Here is a 19,724-nt window from a genome sequence, read left to right on the forward strand (position 1 = left end):
TTTACTCTTGTATTCTGTCTTTTTGCTTCTTTTAAAGTAAATGCATTTCAATTCTTTCTCCTCTTATAAATACTTTGTTTGGGGAGCATGGTTTTCAGTAGCCCTGCAAGCAGCAACTGCTCTTTGCAAAGCTACATCAATTTTTCACACTAGCTTTGCTTGGACCAGGTTAGCAGTGGTACGACAAATAATTCAGTCTTTAAATAGTCTAGTTCAAATTCATGTGACACTGGTTTATTCTACAGGCCAGGAACATAATGGGCTGTGGTCACACCTAACACCTTGTTCCTTGTAAAGAAAATGTGCCTTGCTCAAAAGATTCTTGTCGGATTCAAAGTACTGTTGACATTTTTGAATGACTTTGTCTAGCAGTTTACAGTCCCTTTATACACCACATTAATGGGCTGTGTGTGTGTGTGTGTGTGTGTATATATATATGTATATATATGTATGTATGTATGTATATATATATATTTTTAAAAAGTTGAAGTTATGTTCACTGAATATACTATGCTCTCCCCACAATTGTGTTCAGCCATGTCAAGGATCCCACAACGCTTTGCAAAGCTGATCTGAGCTTGGGCATTAAAAATAGGAAGCCTGTCAAAGCCAAGATACATGAATGCTGTATCCTCCTAGCACAGGTTGGGATGGACCTCCACGCCCAACTGGTTTGGAATGTATATCCAGGGGGAAAAGAATATGAAAAGTACAGCACAAAACAACAAGTTAAGAATCTGTTATGAACTGTTTTGTTGGATTTTAGTGACACGTAAAGTTTTGTAACTTATAAAATTTTACTATAAATACTATTAGCTGAAATGGGTATAGTTGCTACAAAATAAGAATTGCTGCCCGGAAGGAGGGTATGTACTGCTTTGTCTTTAGATGCTAAGTTCAGTTATTTGGTCCCTTGAACATTTTAAAGAGTGAACCACAAATGTAGTCAAGCAACTGGCTACACCTTTTTGTCAATACCACTGACTCCAAAGCTGTAGTACTAGTAACCAATCCCCTTTTCTCTTTTTTTAAAAGATCCCCTGAGCAACTTGGAATCCACTTCCTGTCCCCACACACACCTGTTCTCCTAGAATAGGGACACATTCCATATGTCTGTGTCATTCTTCTTTTCTCGTATCTGCAGGGAAGTAATTAGCATCAATTTAGAGCATGGAAAAAACTCCAGTGTGAGATTCACCTGTGACTTTCACAAGTGAAAAGTGTTTGCTGATGAATTATGTTTAGCTGACTGAGTTCAGACTGCGTTAGCTAACTGGTGGCAGTCACCAGTCTCTAAATCCCAGACTGGAGTTTCTTGCCTATGCTAAATGGAATCCAGTTATACCTCCATCCCCACACTGCTGCCCCTCTTTGGACTATGTAAGAAAAAAATTCAGGCAATGATTCCTCCTACCATACTGAGCCTCTGCACAGCTAGCTCTGGCACTGGGATCATAAATCAAAGTCCGTGATCTCACTCTGTAAATGATTTAGTGTAAATTGAGGGGAATTGATTCATGGTACCACAAATGTTCAGAGGCAGTGTGCGCTACAAATTAGAGCTTCATTTGCAGTCCAAAAGTTATTTTAAAAATTATGGTTTAATGTTCAATTCCTGAGAATGAGCTCAGGTAACTCCTGCTTCTCACTTCTGAACTGTGACACCCGCTTGGCTGTGCATTATCCTGCCCCGTGAGTAACACACCCGTGAAAATAAATCACAAACCAATGCTAGCCTGCCCCCTATCACCACTTCTTTCTCACTCACATTTTGTATTTCATATCTTTATTGCTTTCTATTTCTAAGAAAATGAGTGGGGAGTTGGGCTGTTGGGTTTTTTTTAATTCTCATTTTGTGGGGACTGTTCACCAGTTTCCGGAACAATGATTCCCCACCTCAGGAGAGTGGCTGGTTTTTATAACAGCTCGTTGACTATCAATGACATCAGAAATTAACATAGGTTGGAACAGGATGGGGATCTCTAACCCCACTGGCTAAGGAGGTGGGGAGCTGTGAGAAAGCATCACTTTCCCAAGCCAAGGAGAAGAGGAGAACTCTTGCTCTGCTTTTAGCAAAGGACAGGGAGCTCTGCTTCTCCCCCATATTGCTTTACTTCTTAATCCCTGATTGACAGCATATTGTACACATTCAGCTATATTGGTAGATCCCTGGGTCTTCAGGAAGATCCCCACAATAGCTGTATTTCAAACACCCTTTTAAGGCATGCATAGTTTGTTTGTATCAAGTTACTTCTGGTTTATCCTACGTACCTTTTGAATATTTATGTAGCAAAGTCCTGTGCTGCCCACACACAGAAAGAATGGTTGCCAGCTAGCCTGCAAAACAATTTTAGAGATAGAAACCAGGGATTTCTGCTCCTGAAACACTGGGATTTATATGATGGGGCTGTTCATGATAGTCAAAGGCTGCATTTGACAAACCAGGTGATCCCTTCTAGTTCTATATCCTATGTTCCTATTGAGCTAAATGGGAAACTTCCTTATCTGTTAGAAGCACTCAGGCTCTTATGCCGTACCGGTCAGTTAGTCACTGAAGGGCGTAATGATCACACTCACTTAGCCAGGACGTTGCATGTATGGAGGTACAAACTGTTACATGTATTTAGCAACAATTCCAAAATTAAAGGAATTTCGGATAAGAAACCAACAGCTGATTGAAAAATTAGCACCTAGTAACCTGTAGAACAAGAGACACAACCACTGACAATGAGGATGGGATACTAACCTAGTTCATATATGCTGCATCTGGTCACTAAAAAACTCTATGGGCACCTTTCTCTTTCCATGTGTTGTCTGAACAGCCATAAAAACATTTTCATACTAAAAACCTTGAGTTCTTTTCAGACTTCCAATTTTCTGACAATAGGTTAAGCTATACTTCTCTTTGCCAAGTCTGCTTCTGTGCTTTGGAAAAGCTTGGGCATGTATAGTAGAAATCAGTTCAGAACAGTCACCTATTCATTTTTAATAAGCCAAAATCATTCACAGCCTCACTGCCAATGTACTAAAATCTAGAAATATCTTCAAAGCAAGGAAGTCGCAGACAGAGCTGAGGTAACTTGACCAGTCTTAACTATTGCCTCTTGTTGCTCAGTGCACCGCATGTTGCATTCAAATCCACATCTTGGTGGGTGACAATTAACATGGAAGAAGGAACTTTCCAAATTTTGATGTTTCAATTAAAAAAATCTGCTGAAAAATCAGTTAAAAAAGTTAATAGGGAAGGGGTGCTTTTAAAAACCTTTAAAACAATGATATTCTGAGAGGGTATAAACTGCACCAGGATGTCTGGGCACTGTTTCTCATCACCATTCCTTAGTGTCCTCTGACACAAGAATAGGGCAGGGACTGCACATCCCATTCCAGTTGCCATAGAGGAGGCAACAATGGAGAGCTGCAGGACCCTGTTGCTTATTAACACATTCCTATACTATATAATGGGAATCCCAGCTCTTGGCCTCATGGTCTTCATTTGGTTTGACACCTCCTTCCTGGAGCAGAGACAGGAGCCAAACCATTCACCACTGTCCATGGCCAATGTAAATATGTAGGGGCCAGACTACAGCTTTTGAATGGGAGTAACTGCAAATATTTCCAATGGAAAGAGGAGGAAATCCTTTTAAATCTTGGAATCCTTTATTTTGCATGTGGTTTCACTTGTGGCATCAGAGACAGGAGCATTAAAGTGGAATGACATTTGAGGTTGAAAAGTATAATTTAAATACTGTATATGCACCTCAGATACTGAAGTCCTCTCAAGACTTTTATCAACAAGACCAGATGTCCTTTAGAGCATCCCATATGGGAAATTTATCTCTGCCTGGCCACCTCTTAAATTATCTGACTCCTCCAAAATATACATAGACTTTTAAAAAGGACTTCAGGAGAGGTCAATAAAAGCAGGGCCCAGAAGGCAAGTAAAATTTCTTTTAAGGAAATATAAAACAGAAAATGAAGAGAATGCCATTTCATGACAGAAATATATTTCACAGCATTGTCAAAGGAGTTGTCTGTATGTTCTGTTCTTATCAAAGAAACAAAGTGAGCAGATTAAAATGATCAAACCCTTTTTGCTTGGTATTTCCAGTACAGAGAGCATACAATTATTCCTCCTTCCTCCAGAGACTGTCTGCAGATTTTTCAGGAGCAAGTTAACACAGTGATGAATTTCAACAGCTAACCCTCTTGTTTTCTATTCCGTATATAAAATGGGGGACATTTTAGTCCCCAATGTACAGTAATTGAGACGAGAGGCTTTTGATAGTCAGCCTATGAAAGGAAGCTCATGAACTTTCAGGTAATTAGAAATTCCTTAAAAGGGGAAAAGCGTGAGCAGCGGACTTGGTAGCCTGTAAAGATGGCTGTGAAACTGGCCAGTCCCAACCATTAACTCCTTTAGTCCTTACTGAAAGGAGGAGGAGATCAGACAAAACTGAGATCACACCATGCCACTGTCCTTCACTTTATAATGATGAGAAGGAAGAAGAGGAACTAGTTTCTCTTCCATTAGCACAGTGTACTGGAAATGTCATTTGGAAAACTCCTGGGGCCTGGGTAATCTGAGCTGTGGGAGCTAAAATGCAATTTGTGATGCTGTAGCCAATTTAAAAAGTCAACTTGACTACCCCTGAGGGTGACAGCACACTAGTTAGGAACCACTGCCTTAGACTATTTAAAATGAAGGTATTTCAGAAATCTAATTTACTTTTCATTACTTCTGCTGTATATTGCATGTCTGTGGCCTTGGATGATGATAGACTTGTCAGTTTCATCTTCAAGTTCTCATGCACTGGCCCAATGGTGCAAAATTTGGGTTACAAACTTTCCAGGAGAATTTTTTCTGTTTATGAGAGAAATACCATTTCCACTGGCATTTTAAAAAACAGAAACATTTCTATTGATCTGTAACTTATTTTTTTTATAAAACTTAAAATTTGGATCAAACTTTGTCTGTCTGGGCCTGTTGACCTAGGATTTCACAGGGTAAAAACCCATACACCTGACAAAGTAGAAATGTAGTTAGTTCATTTTGGCACCAGTTTAAAATATGGAAATTAGATATATGTACCCAAAGAAATAGCTCATTAGTCATTGTACAGGAATTGATATCTGCTGCCAAGAATTTTTAACGTTGCTACAGAATGTTCATACCACAAAGACAGCATCAGACTCCAGCCAGGGCTTCGTGGAATTTAACAGGCCTGCAGCAGCTGAATGTAACCTTGCCAGCGTTATAGTAAAATAGCTTAATTCTGAAGAGAAGTTTTCAAGCTGATAAAATAAACTATTTGGCTTTGGCTGAAAAGTTCATACTGACCAAGCTTGATATTTTCCCTTATTTTGTAAAATTTATTGGAAGGCACTGAGAGTAATCTTTAATGCTCTCGCTATCCAGCTGAGTTAGAATGGCCATTAGAATTTGCATTTTTATCATTTCCAAAGTGTCCACCCTTTCTCTTTATAACATTTTCAAATGTCTGGGGCTAGAGACAGATCCTCAGCTGATCTAAATCAGCCTAGCAGTAGAGCTAGGCAGATTTGCAGCAACTGAGGATCTGTTCTCTGATGATGTTCTCTACTTACACTGACCCCGGGAAGCAAAGGCTGGTGGGACTCAAGTGCAGAAGACAGGGAGCTGTTTCTTTGAGTGAAGGCATTCACCCTGAGGAATCCCCTCTTCTACCTCACTGCCCTTCCTAGAGAGCAGAGGAAAAGTGGCATTAGGGGTCATTGTACTCTTTATCTTCTTTGAAAGGTGTTAAAGAGGCCAAGTTCACATTTTTCCCTATGTGGCCAGCACAGGGACCTAGCCAATGGCTGCATATTTCCTGCTGGACCCATGAGCTCAGGAGAGAGGGGATCCAGCAAAACAGTACAGAGGATGGAGACATCTATGCTGATGGGAGAATTGAGCCCTCTAAAATCTCAGGCCTCTAAATCCCTTTGAGGGGAAGTCTTGTAGGAACTCCATGAAGTGAGCCTGTTTTCCTGCCTTCTATGCCTCTCCCATAGGCTGGAGAAATATGGCCAATGCTGCCCAATAAAATTTGGTTTGATATATAATTAAAGATCATCTCTGCTAGGTGACTGATTCTTTTTGGCACTGCCTATATTTTCCAGCTGCAAAACTTTAGGGACCACACTGATCCCTGATGTAACTCCAGCTGATGTCAGTGGAAATACTACTGTGGTGAACTTAGCCCTATATTTCATTTACACTGCAGTTGCCATTAAAGGAAGATTTTAGACAAGGCTTGCTGATGCCCATTTTGTGATCCAGACTCAGCCACTGTCATGTTGGATGTGTACAGTCAAACTCTCTAAGGGTAGGGAATAACAATTTTTAAAACCACAGCTTTTAAACTGCAGAAGTCCTATCAATGCAACTACAAAAACAATTGTCTCCAACTCTTGTTTAAAGGAATCACATGCCGCTAGTTTCAACAAAACACATCATCTTTTCTAGGGAAAATGCATGCATGTGCTTCACCAAAATTCTAGTTTTGTTTACCAAGATTAATTAATCACAAGGCAAAGAAAGTTTCTGTCACCAAGGAAAAAGGAGGTTATTACACTACTTTAGCATTTACTGTTCTAGGTAAATGAAATTATTTACCACAGAACTTAACAAGGAATCTGGATACAAACTTTACAGTTGGGCTCAGCTCTAGTAGGAACAAAGGTGTAGTAATTGCTGCATCCAGCTGAGCTCACAATATAACACAAATATAGCTCTATGCATATAATATTAAACATTGAAAATGAAAATGTTCTGTGCTGAACTCACATATTGCACTTCCAAAAATGGATGGGAATTCTGAGGCTATGGCTACACTGCAGCTTAAGTTGACATAAGTCATGATGCTCAGGCGTGCAAATTAGCCACCCCCATACTCCAACCCCGAGCGACATAACTTATGCTGACTTAAGCACTGGTGTAGACAGCACTTTGTTAGCGGGAGAGCTTCTGTAATTTATAGACTCTTAGACTCCAGGACTGGAAGGGACCTCGAGAGGTCATCAAGTCCAGTCGCCTGCCCTCATGGCAGGACCAAATATTGTCTAGACCATCCCTAATAGACATTTATCTAACCTACTCTTAAATATCTCCAGAGATGGAGATTCCACAACTTCTCTAGGCAATCTATTCCAGTGTTTAACTACCCTGACAGTTAGGAACTTTTTCCTAATGTCCAACCTAAATCTCCCTTGCTGCAGTTTAAGCCCGTTGCTTCTTGTTCTATCATTGGAGGCTAAGGTGAACAAGTTTTTTCCCTCCTCCTGATGACACCCTTTTAGATACCTGAAAACTGCTATCATGTCCCCTCTCAGTCTTCTCTTTTCCAAACTAAACAAACCCAATTCCTTCAGCCTTCCTTCATAGGTCATGCTCTCAAGACCTTTAATCATTCTTGTTGCTCTTCTCTGGACCCTCTCCAATTTTTCCACATCTTTCTTGAAATGCGGTGCCCAGAACTGGACACAATATTCCAGCTGAGGCCTGACCAGTGCAGAGTAAAGCGGAAGAATGACTTCTCGTGTCTTGTTTACAACACACCTGTTATAGCCAATCATACATCACTTCTGAACTTTGTCCACTGAGTAGGAGAATTTAAACTGCTATAACTTATATGTTCAGGGGCAACCAGAATCTGGCCCTAACTGACATGAATTTGAAATTACCAGCTCATTACATTTGAGAAATCAATTATTTTTACTTTAAAAGTTAAATTTAAAAGTAGCTCCCTGCAGCCTACTGAATGAAGGTCAAACAGAATATTAACACCTGCCAGTGCTGTGTGAAAGCCACTGCTTTCATAGAAACGTAAGTTCATTTTACACAGTTCTGAAAACCTTGAGTTTCATGAGAGCGTTGAGCTCATTCAAAGTCCAAACCCAAAGTTACACTTTTGTAAATGGATGAAACTCTCCTGGCTTTCTTCCTTTCTGGCTATAGGTCTTGGCTGCCTAGGGACATGGGGCATTCTGGGGTGTCTTAGCCTCACAGAGAGGTAAAGGGCCTGTAGAGTGGCAGCCCTGGGACCAGTGGAGCCCCCTCCAGACTCTCTGTGGCACAGAGAGGTAAGGGAAAAGGCAATTCTCCTGGTTCCTTATAGAAGATACTAAGAAGTGTGGGGGTAGGTGGGCCCTACTGACTGGCCCTCCAGTAAAGGAAGTCTAAGTGAAGAGGTTTGATTGGCTGTCCCTGAAGATCCAGAGGCAAGATGGCCAACCCCGCTGAAAAAACTGAAGGGGGGTAGTTGGGTAAAAAGTTAACGTGCCTCATCTCCTCCCACCAGCCAATGTTAGAAGGTAAGACAGATGTCCCGGGATTGCAGGATTGGTGACTTGTTGAAGGTGTTTTGGGCTGGCTGAGCTGACACAGAGCCATGGAAACTTCAGTTCGTTTTATCTTTGAAGCCTTCCCACAATGCTGTATTCAAGCCATGGTAGTGTTCTGGGTCTTTCACTTTCATGAGTATGACACTTGCGTGCTCTCTTTCTTTTTTTTAGTATGATTTCTGGAGGAAATTAGATACTTTGGTCAAACTGTTCTTCACCATTTTTTTTAGTACTGTGTGCTTTATAATTTGTTATAAATAGCTTCATAGCTAGGAAAATAAAGGCCCAAATCTTCCCCTGCATTTGCATTCCTTGAGTTATGCCACCTATCCAAGGAATCCTGAAACCCAGCACAGACAACCATGAATGATCACTCTACTAGCGGGAATCCTTCAGAAGCATAGAGCCAGCATAATGATTTCTATGCTGCCCCACATTCCTTGTGGCCACAACAGGGGTCATGGCCAAGGCTTCCCAGCAATCCCCATCTGTCTTCCTTCAGACTGCTCTAATTTATGCTAGGGAACTGCCCTGACACATAATTGACCGAGAATCAGTAGAATATCCATTCCCCCCTTCCCTAAACTCCTACAGTCCTCAGCCACAGCTATGAATCCAGACCAAGTTTCAATCTGTACATGACAGATAACTTAATTGTATCAAGGATCTGATTAATAACACAAAGGAACTATAATAACTTAATCAAGCTTCTGGTCCAGATGGTGAAAATACTCTCAACACTGTGAATTTAACATTGAACTTGAGAACTGAATATATTATTTCTTTAGAAAATGGATATTTTAAATTTAATAAAAGTGGCTTCATGGGTAGAGACAGCCTTTTCCAGTTGGCTGAAACACACACAGTCAGTTTCTGGGTTTGGTTTGATTTTGTTCCTCCCTCTAGTTACAAAGTCAAATTTATGTTTTGAAAAGTAAAATGCTGGAATTTGCAATTGTATTGTTGGAACAAGTTGAAATGCCTCATCCGCTGTGTCGTCGATCTGTGTTCCATCATCATACTGCTAAATTTTAGTAGTCTGGGTGTGGTGGAATTGGAAGATGTAATTCATAGCTACACTGGCTTGTGGGTCTATCAAGAAACTGTAAAGATGTTGAGCCATTGGGGAGAAATAGTTTCTTTTGGAGCGTTGTGTCAATGAGCATGCTATATTTGGACAGAAATTAGTGTAACCCCTTTGGGGTTTAGAGAGCATGGCCACTTTAATCTTTTTCCTAAGGAGGAGAGGGAGCAGTAAGAAAAAGGAGGGAAACTCCAGAGAGAGAAGGGCTGCAGCCCATAGGCCCTCACAATAGAAGCAGCAGAGAACCTGCCTGAACCCTGGGAAGGACAGGGTGGCCGACTGGGGACACCCCAGGACAGGAGCCAGGAGGAGCACTGTGCCAGGGAGGAATCGCCTGAGAAGGAGCTGGACCCAGTATCACTGCTGCCTAGAGCTGCATGGGGCTGTGAGTACTGGGGATTGTGACTCTGCATTAGGAACAAGGAGGGAGGCTGCTAGATAGTTAAGTGGGGAGGTGGTCACTCTGTGTAGCTTTGCAGAGAGCGGCAGAAAAGGGCACCAGAGGAGTTTGTTGGGGAAAGTTTACTGGCGCCGAAGACGACCAGGAGCACCCAAGACTCACCACTGGACTGGAACTTTGCTCAGGACTCCTGAACTCTGTGTGCAGACACATTGCTTGTGTCTGCCCTTCCAGACTGTGCTACCACTGGGCCTGTGGGGCCTTGATTTAAATGCAACCCTGTTTTACTGCTCCCCCTATATTTCCACTGTTTTTTTTCTCCTCTCATCCCTCCGTAAATAAATATTTCCCTGTGGGTGTGGGTGTTCACTCCGGGGGGTTTGGAACATGTGCCCCTGGGGTGGAAGACACTTTTCCTGCTGCATTCCTGTACATGCTCTCTCTTGGCCAAAGCTGCCTGCAAAGCAGACTCCATCTTGGCTACAAGAATGCTAAAGTTACATTAGGATTAACCCTAGTATGAAACTGAAGGTTTAGGGACTTTAACCACCTGAGCTGTTCAGTAAATAAACACTCAGAAATGTACTGCCTGGAGTGTCTCATTGCATAATGCAATAGACTTGCTAAACAAAAATGATGGGGCAATCAGAGATATGGCCCTATTGCCATGGGTCTGACTTCACTGACAGCTAATAGAAAATTCCTTATTTGTCCAAAACTCCAAAGCCATTTATTTAATTCAGAAGAGCAGAGCAAGAATGCACAAATCAGAGTTTTGATGACACTGATGCTTAGATCCATAAAAGGGATTTAGGTGCCCAACTGCCACTTAAGGCACCAAATTTAAAAGTTAGATCCGCAAAACCCCTGCTTATCTGCCACCTAAACCTGCAGGCACCTAAGTTTCCAGTTGTAATGTCCCTTAAATTTAGGAGGTGGTGCAAGTGAGAGTCCCATTGTGTAATTTCTGTTGTTTCCATTCCTTTGAAGTTATCTGCAATAGCTGCATGCTGCTCCAGCCCCTGATCTGCCTCTTCTCGATGGCATCGCCCCCACTCCACCCCCTCCCCAAAGTCCCCATCCTGCTCCACTGCCACCCCACCACGTCCCGCCCCTGGTCTGCCCCAGCCCCGCCCCCACTCTGCCCTGCCACCACTCCCCTGAGGACTTCATTGGGGGTTAGGTGCCCTGCACCCACTGGGCTGCGGGAAGTGGAGCGACCCAACCCCAGCCTGCTCTGCGCCACCAGTGAATGTTTTGGGGTGGTTCCCCCCCAAGCCTTAAGGCTGGGAGCCAGGGGAGCAGAGTGGAGTGGGCTGGAGCCGGGTCACTCCACTTCCCACCACCCCATGAGTGTGGGGTCGGACCCGCCCTGCAATCAGCAGGCGGCAGGAAGTGGAGCGACCCGGCCCCAACCTGCTCGGCTCCACTGGCCCATGGTCCCCCCCTGGCCCTCCCCACAGAAGCCTGCCCCCCCAATGGGGCATTGTGTAGGGTAACAAAATGGTTAGGGAAGGCCCTGCATGCTCTAACCACTGGGGTATAAGGGGGGCTGATAATTATCATCTCATTTGTGAGAAAGGACTGACCTGGCTTAGTTGCCTAATTCCAGGAAAACATTCATGGCTGTAAGTCCGAAGTGGAGTGAGGCTCCTCCTCCTCCTCCTAGCCCAGAGTTAAGGGATCAAGTCCCTTTGAGGAGAGGGGCAGGAGTTAGGCCATGACCCTTTCCTCTGAAATTTTTGTGGGTTAGCTTAGGTGGCTCCCCACTCTGCATGCTGGCTTCTGTGAATCCCACTCTTAAGCATCTAACTCTCCCATGCATTGTTTAGGGAGCCTGGCCGCCGAACTCAGGGCTTCAAAGTGCCTAAGAACTATTGACAGCTGTGAAGAGTTTTCCCCAGACAGACTGTCTGGGATTCTGCCAGGGCAACTAGCCTCCCTGCAAGCTTTCTGTAACTTACCCTGCCACCTGCTGATGGTGTGTCACTGACATGAGCCCAGTCACTGTGGCTATCCACAGGAGCGCTTGGTTTAGGAGGACAGCTTGTCAGCATGGGAAACAATTGTACATAAACCAGCAGTCACCTTCAAAAGTTACATTAATACCAAAAGTCACCTTGATTGTGTCTTCTGAGCAGATGAGAACAGCTGTCTAGTTCATGTTGTGAAATGTATCAGCCACTAGGGCACAATTTTCGGAAAAGCTGTCCCTCTTCCCCACCTCCTGTAAATTAATAAAGACCCCCAAGATGCCTCCGCTGCTCATCATACAGCCGATAGAAAGGCTTGTCACAAATATGTATTTTAGCCACAGTCACAGGCCTGTGTGATGGACTGAGAAACATGAATGAGAGAATAAATATTTATAACATGTAGTCACTCATGTTCCTTTATTTATTACTCATTCAATGCAGGTTTTTATCATAACAGTAAAACTGAAATTCTGGGTAGATTTCAACATTTATGATTCTTCTGCAGTGGAGATTTAAATTACTAGAGGTAATTTCTACTAAATGGAATGTTTCTGAACTAAATCATGTGGTGTTTACATATGTCAATCTTGCAAAACCAGGAATTTATGCATTTTTTGCTTAGTACCAAACTCTGGTGAAGGTTGTCTTAGATGCTGTAAGATTATTAATTACATCTTGAACTCCAACAATGAATCTCAGAACAGATGAATTTTGGAGGGTAAAATACTGGCTTGGACAGTTTTCCAAGAAGAAAATATGATTTGCCAGCTGTCCCGGCTCTTCTAGCTATTTATTGAAATGTTGCCAAGGGTCATTTGTGCCTTGTATAATGTATAGCGTGTCACAGATGCAGGGAATGAGGGTTGAGTTGCAAAGTTGCTAAGCAAATATAGAGGGAGAATTGGCAATCAATTTAAAACAAAATCCTATTCCAGTCACATCATCATTCTGTGATTTGAAGTCCCAGAGGCATTTTTCATTCAGTTGTAATTACTGGGGTTGCGCAGTGAAGTACTGTGCCAGGTATACCGTGACTTGGAGACAAGCATTCTAGGTCTTATAGGTGCTAGCACTGGTGGGTCCCAATGGCCACTCAGACATAGGGCTAAGTGAAAGAATATTTTACTAGGGCTGGCAGGAAAGGGAAAGGTTGCAGATACTCTAGTACAGAGGCTTAAATAGTTATAGTTCAAAGTGAGCAATAGTAGTAAATGTTTGGGTCCTGGACAGGGGTGAAAGTAACTTTAAAGTCTTATTGGTACGGGGCCCGGATCTGGGCCCACGGAGGGGGCGGAGATGGGGTCAGCTTCCTCCAGCCAGCCCTTCAGTGCTGCATAGCCTGTGCCACCTGGAGCTCCAGCTACTGCATCGGTAGCAGCATCTGGGAGCCCTGGGCCCTTTTAAATCGCCAGGCCCCAGGGCAGCTGCCTCTTTTGCCCTCCCCTCTTGGTGGCTCGGGGCAGAGGGGAGAAAGGGGCAGCAACGTTTAAGCATTGCCGCAGCAACACTTTAATGTCGGCTGTGTATGGGCCTGTACCGGCGGCCACCACTTACCAGTACGCTGTACCAGCCTGTACTGGCCCACTTTCACCTCTGGCCCCGCAGCAGTCCAGCTGAGAGTCAGAGCTCTTTAGACCTAATGCCCACAGTGCCCTCTCCATTCCAGTCTCTATTCAAGCAAATAGGAGTTCTCTGGTTTCCAGGTCAGGCTTAGTTAGTCTCTCTCATTGGGGTCCAGGGCCAGCTCTAGCATTTCGCCGCCCCAAGCTCCAGTCCAGCGGCTCTGATGGACCTCCCGCAGGTTTGCCTGCGGATGCTCCACCGGAGCCGCGGGACCAGAGGACCCTCCGCAGGCAGGACTGCAGGAGGTCCACCGGAGCAGCCTGCCTCCCTCCCGGCAACCAGCAGAGCGCCCCCCGCAGCATGCCACCCCAAGCACACGCTTGGCGCGCTGGGGCCTGGAGCCGGCCCTGTTGGGGTCTGTCTGCAGCAGCTGCCTCCTCAGCCACTGCTACTTTCCCCTAAGCCCCATGCAGACCTGCCTCTACCTGTAACATCCAGCAACACAGCCTGTTCCACCAATGCCTCTGCACATGGTTCCTGGGTAGTCTTGTCTGTACCTGGCTTCCCTGCTTGCCATGAAGTCTCCGCTTCCCCACAGAGCTCGGCTACTTCCTGGTTCAAGACTTTGCCTGAGGGGGTTCATGAGAGTTTTATTCCCCTGCTTAGAAGATCCATCACACAGTGCAACATTGCCCAAGATAGATATTTTTTTCTCTAACACAGAAACATATTTTACCACAAAAGTTGTTAGGGAGGCAGAAAGCCTCTTTTGTGTGATAGGTGAAGTTTTAAGTAGATGTTTCAAAGCTCTTACAGGCCCAGTTCAGCCACTTATTTTCTCCATTTCCCATTACTATTATTTATTAGTTTGTATTACGGGTAATGCCGATCGTGGCCTCATTTGGTAGGCGCTGTACATACAGCCAATGAAAAGATGGCCCCTGCCCCAAAGAGCTTATAATTGAGGTATATAATGAGACATGTGGATACATAAAACTGACTGGGTGGGGGTGAAGCAACACAAAGTAACAGGAAGAAGTTTGTTTAATACAACCAGCATTTTTCTAGCAGCCTGATCCATCCCTGATATCAACTGTAATAAGACCACATCCTCCCTCACTGGGGGCTCCTTGGTCTACTTTGCCTGACCAGTTAGGGGGGATGAGTGTTCTTCCTACTCTCATCACTTGGTTTGATATCACTGTGTTGAAAGTGTCGTCTCTTGATAATTATTGCTCAGTGTTTTCTGTTGTTAGCTCAATTTACTCTAATACTCTGGTCTGCATATGTTAGCTATCTGATCCGATATCTCCCCTAGTGCCAGGTGGTTTACAGACCCTCCTGTACGAAACTTTGCAGCATCATACTTTGAAAATACAAAACCAGCATTTTCCTTTCTCTCCATCCAATATTTTTCTTTATGAATGGTAACTCAGAACTCATAGGGATGTGTCTTCCTCAGTTTGAAATGTACATGTTGCCCTACCAAAAGTTTCCTTCATTTTCACTGCTACAGCAGCTCTTTCTCCTTCTAAAACTAGGATTAAGCTCTAGGATAATGTTAATGGCTCACAATCATTGATTTCTTGGACTGTCAGGATTCTCTAGAATGCCCTTGCTATTCCTTCATATGCCTCCATATTGAGATTACTTTCCTTCTAGTGCCTAGAGCTGGACAGAGTTCCCTCAGGGACATGTCTACCTTTAGTTCAGTCCCCCAGAAGAGGTCACTCAAAATATGGACTACCCGCTCCTGCTTCAAAGGTTGACTGCATTGCTTCCACAGCATTGCCAGCCTGAGTGATGAGACATCATGTTCAGGATTTGAACAGTAAAAGATCTTATGTAGGGCCAGGATCTAAGCTGCATAGAAACCCTATAATTATTGCTTTTGATGCGATGCATATTTGATCAGAAGCTAAGTGAGGAGTTCTGTTGCACTGAACTGACTTAAAAACCTGTAGCATTTGACCATGTACAATGCCTGCAGCAAAATAATGGTCTGCTCACTGTGACGTCTTTTACTGGCAAGTCACAGTAGCAAGAATAGTTAATCCTCATGTTTGAAAGAAAAATCAAAATCATGGGTATTGCCTGCTGAGCACCTCTCTAACCTGGATGGTATACAGGGCAAAATCTTATTCCCCTCCTCTTGTCCCTCCCCCACAAAAAATTGATAGTGAAATTATATAATTTTGCTCTCTCGGGCATCCTATTTGGAAATGTGTATTTATTGTGACACACAGCAATGTCCAGGCTATGGGTTACAACTTCAGTTCCTTTTGGTTGCAGTTGTGAAAACCTGGGTTTATCCTGCTAGGAAATTGTTTGTTTGTTCACTGTGTTGCTGAAGGGCAGTAATCACCAGGTCTTGAGAGACTGAAGTACACTCTCAGCCTTAGAAGTCGTGTTGCCCACAGGTTAACTTTGAGACACATCAGTCAGTTTGGGGGGCTATCATCTGGTTTTCCCACCCTTTGGTTAAGGAGAAGACTTCAGTCTCCAGGACCAGGGCTTTTAGTCTGATACCTTGCATGAGTAAGAAATTCAAAGCACACAATCTAAGGCCCTGAGGGTCACATAGGCAGGTCCCTTCATTGACTTCAGTGAGACTTTGTGCTGGCTGAGAGGTTTACTTTGCAGCGTTCAGTACAGGGTCAGAGGCTCAGAGCCCTAATTAGAAAGAAAATGAAGCATTTGATAGCAGGGGTTTAACAACAGGATATTCAATGTGTTCTGCTGTTTGACTGGTGAAGTGCAGTGCCATTTCAGTTAGTGTCCCAGGCCACAAATTTACATCCGGATCCAGATCCACACTTCCCCAAAGTGCAAGGTTTTTGGATGCAGAGGCTTGTTTTGCACCCATGTCTAGTTTCATTTAGGTCTCAAACACATTAATTCACAGGATATTTAATTATAATAATTTGTTTTAAAGGCTTCTAAGATGTCATTGTTTTGTTGATGATAAGCATGTCAATTTCCAGTGGAGCAAAGTCTTTGATTTCCATACATTTCCATACATAGCTCTTGTTAGCAGGAGCTAACATTGTTTGTTGCTTTTTTGGTTTCAGAACCAAATAGAACAGAATACAAATTTGCATGAGAGAGGAGCAATGTTTGTTTTAGTTGCAAGCTAGATACTAGCTTTGGATGGCACCTATATGGCAGATGTTTGTCCAGGTGATAAGCATGATATATAGTCCCCACCTTCTATGGGCAACAAAGAAGTTTTTTTGCAGGGGGAGGTGGAAATAAGTACTTTCCAAACTCAAAGAGTGCATTGTTCCAGGCTGACTGGTTAATTGACCAATTTGCCTTTCTTCCCACTCTATAAGTTTCCCTCTTTACCACTACTGTCACTTTTATAAATAAAGCGGGGGAGGTTGATCCCTATTCTGTCAGCAGGGCCTATACAGGAGTGGGGGGAAAGTGGCTTGCATTTCTCCTATTTCAGGTCTACAGGACTGAGCTATAGCACCCCTGACTTGCACTCCCCAATGCCATGGCCCTTATGGGATTTGTGACAATAAGGAAATGCTGAGGCGCAAGCCCTTCTTTGGCTCAGTTCTGCTTCCAGAATGCCCTCGTGCACTGTGACAGGGTATACCAGACCCTCTGAGGCCCGCTGCTGGAGGCCTCATGGTCCTGCCACACCCCACCCCAAAAAAGGGCCATGGAAAGGGTCCTCCAAGCTGCCTAGAGTGGCTGTGTGAGACACAGCCAATCAATGCCCAGCAGCCTAGTATAAGAAGTGCTGCAGGGCCAGGGGAAGTTCAGTTCCTTGCTGGAGCTGTAGGAGCATGGATGGTGTGTTTGGCTGATGGAGCTGCAGAACTCCAGACAGGGCAGTGCTTCCAGAAGCTGGGGAGAGCGAGAAGGAGCCTTGAGCTGGTTGCTGGGACTCCATTAGGACAAGGCCCTGAGATAAGAGTTAGGATGGTACTGGGCCATGGGGAAGTGGCCCAGGGATTAGAGAAGCCGTGTGACATAAAGGGATACAGCAGACAGCTGCTATCTACAGGGTCCCTGGGCGGAAAGTCACTTGGTGACAGAGGTCAATCTGCCTTTTTTACACAGTACTAAAGCAGCAGTTTGTGTCATTTGCTCCATGAGAATGTCTTCCTAAGGCAATGAGCCCCTGGAATGGAAGAGGCAGGTTGAAGAGAGCAAATAAGAAGTAGGGCAGATAAACAAAGGATTTTCAAGACTATCCATATTCTTTTTCTGTGTGAATGGGCTGGAGCAAAGAGGTGTAGAGGAGAAGAGGAGGTAAAGAAATTCTTGCATGTAAAAAATCCAAACTGGCAGCTAGTCTCAGCTTTAAAATGGGCTGGCAGCTTCCCTGCTTGAAAAAGTAATACGCCATGCTGCCTGCTTTATAAGTCTCTGGAGAAAACTTGCTCCCCGTTGGTATGCTGGCACCCAGTTTGCTTTCTTATACTTTGTATACTGCTGTATAATGCGCAGATATGACATCAGAGCTAACTTGGTGTTAGTCTTCAAGTACAGTAACTGGTTTCTAAAAATATGAAAATGCATCTTAGACACAAAGGCAATCTTATCTACAGCTTTATCAGTTCTTGACCAGTCCTGAAGTTTTAATGACGCCAGTATTACAATGTTTTATTTTCTTATAGTACATAATTAAGCAAAAGCGTATGCACTAGCTTTTCCTATTCTCGTTCTGCAGGTACCAAAGAACAGACTGTAAAATGTTTAGGAATACTTTTTCCCTGGAATAACATTTTTTTATTGATTTTCAGACTATGTAGGATTTATATAGCAGATTAATCCAGTTAATCAAGAAGGGGAAAAACCACAAAAAATAAAAACATATATTCATATGATTATGTAGGGAAGAATTGCAAAATTTCTTTACTACCAGTGTACATGATCATAAAAAGATGCGTGTCTTAAATGAATAAAGATCTAATGAACTAGGTTCACCTTTGTTCTTCAGTCTATGTAATTCTTCTGTTTTGAGAAGGTTGATCTGTTTTATTTAGCTTCACAGGTTACTTTCATATTTACCAATTGTACAGAATGAACAAATTGCTTTTCAGTTCTATACTGTAACACAGGCAACTCAGTGGTGTTCAAAAGGTTCCGATGTTGTAATATAGAATGACCCTAAATTCAAATCCTTGATCTAGCTCTCTCTAAACCTTGGAAGTGTTCATATCTGCATCTGAACTTCTGCTCTTTTGGGCTATACCCATGCCTACTGTAAAACAAAACTCCCCATTTAACTGTAACGTTTAAAACAGCATGGGAATTTCCTATCTTTCAAAACTATCTGTGTAGAGAAAGGGAGTTGTGTTTAAATAATTAAAGTTAAGGGACAGTGATGGCTTTGCTTGCCAAGGAGCAGGGTCCAAGACTGGGACAACAGCAGTAACATCTTTATGCTGGTGACTCCTTCTCCCAAACGCATATGTGACAATAATGCAAATCAGACTAGTTCCAAAAAGAGAGCTTAACGGAGAGCTCTTATAGTGCATTGTGACCGACTATGTAAAATATTTGTTTTAGTCTGGGGTTTTTACAAATAGATTTGGTAAAATCCTAGCACTACTGAAATCAATAACCATATTTTATAATGGGTTGTATATTATGGTGCTCATAAACCTCAGGAATGTGTGTTGTCAGGAGTGACAAGCTGCTAATACGCAGAAGGGATAGGTTATCTTTCTTGTTTCTCATGTATATTTCTTTATGTTAACGAATTGTTGAGGAGCTAAAATTGCATGTAATTTATGTAAATCTGTTCAGGCTTCTTCTACAATACAACTGGTCATGACTTGACTCCCGTGTTTAACACTTTAGGACCACTGATCTTGACCATACATCAGTGTGATAAATTATGGACTTTTGTGAGAATACAATTTCAAGTTAGACTAGATGTTCACAGCGGTCCCTTCTGGCCTTGGAGTCTACGAATCTATGAATGCCTTAAACCACAATGTAACAGTTTTCTAAAAATGGAAATCTGATTGCTATAGTAAATATTGTGGGCATTTATATTAGCTGTTGTATATTGCAAGGTAAATGTTTTTGAATTAAATAATTTATGTTATGGAAAAAAAATTCCTATATACACTCATATCTATCTTAGTATGAAATCTAACTTCTGTAGCCTATAATCAGGTTGAAATATATCACTCTCAGGCAGCAAGCATTTAAGTGAGGAAACTTTCGGACATCAAATGCTTCTCAAGTAAACCTAGTATCGTTTCAAACTTTTTGCTCAGATTCTACAATAAAAAAGGCCATACAAGTACCTAGATAGATAAAATTCCCAAAGGTTTACATTTCAGTCCCCAACCTTCTCTTTTCT

This window comes from Gopherus evgoodei, chromosome 11 (assembly GCF_007399415.2).
Source record: "Gopherus evgoodei ecotype Sinaloan lineage chromosome 11, rGopEvg1_v1.p, whole genome shotgun sequence".
Taxonomy (NCBI): Eukaryota; Metazoa; Chordata; order Testudines; family Testudinidae; genus Gopherus; species Gopherus evgoodei.